Source organism: Pteropus alecto, unplaced genomic scaffold (genome assembly GCF_000325575.1).
Source record: "Pteropus alecto unplaced genomic scaffold, ASM32557v1 scaffold8, whole genome shotgun sequence".
Lineage (NCBI taxonomy): Eukaryota > Metazoa > Chordata > Mammalia > Chiroptera > Pteropodidae > Pteropus > Pteropus alecto.
In genome coordinates, this window is record NW_006494609.1 from 24,112,185 (window position 1) to 24,113,171 (window position 987).

The 987-nt window shown below is 67.0% G+C and overlaps 1 protein-coding gene across 1 annotated transcript in view; it reads left to right on the forward strand.

Annotated features, from left to right (window-relative positions):
* KIF26A (kinesin family member 26A) overlaps nt 1-987 on the forward strand; it is a gene marked incomplete at its 5' end in the record, with an annotated part of 35,307 nt that overhangs the window by 25,693 nt on the left and 8,627 nt on the right.

The following is a 987-nucleotide window of genomic DNA, read 5'->3' on the forward strand; positions in this document are numbered from 1 at the left end:
GCTGGGTCTCGCGTGGGTGGGACACATTTTTGTGTCTGGTTTTGTGCTTTGGGGACACACAGGCAGAGGCTACCAGGTCACCTGCCAACTGAGCTGAGACCTCTTGCCCTGCTGTCCCCTCCCCCCGGCCCCCATCCCGGCTCGGCCTCCCCTGGCACTGGGCTTTCAGGCCGTGTCCTCCTCCCCTGGCCCGTCGCCGGGTAGGGCTCCTGCTTTCTGCACGCCGGAACCCCGCCAGCACGTGGGGTTTTCAGAGCAGCGCCAGCCTGTCCCTCTCCTTGGGCCTGTCCCCACTTCGGGGCACCTGTTTGCACACGCCCCCTCAGTCTCCCTTCTGGCCCAGGGCTGGGAGCTGGGAGGGGGCCTCTTGAGGAGGTGAGGCTGCACTGGGAGCTGGGGGGGCAGGGCTGTGGGGTCCCCTCCTCTCTTAGCCAGGAGTGAATTGCATTGCAGGGGCCTCAGCGCCCCTCTGCCATTGTGGTCCGGGCCCCGGGCCACGTCGGCCCCCAGAGCTGCACCTACAGCCCCCTGAGCTGGCCCCCGGGGGCTGGGCAGCTGGGCTCTGAGCCCCGCTCCCTGCTGGGAGGGGCAGCAGGGCCGGGTCCTCTGCCCCTCTGCTGGCCTCTCTCCTTGCCGCCCTTCGCCCTTGGATTAGGGGTTTGGGGTTTTGAGAGCCGGCTCTCAGGCTGTGTGACTCTCTGAGCAGGTGTCGACCTCCTCAAGCCTGGGGATGGGAAGCTGGCAGAGCTGTGGGTGCTCGTGGGGGTGATTTGCTCTCACACCTTCTGTGCCTCTGGGGTCAGCTCCCTGGACACCCAGCTCTGCGTCCGTGTTGAGGAGCACTCTGCGCCCCGCCCTGTCTGTCCTCTGTCCTGTGGCCCTGTCCCGTCCGGTGCTAACTTGCTTTCCTCCAGCCAGCTGCTTTCTGCCTGTCTCGCTGACCTCATATGGGACCCACTGTGGCCTGGAGCAGGGGTGGGGGCGCTG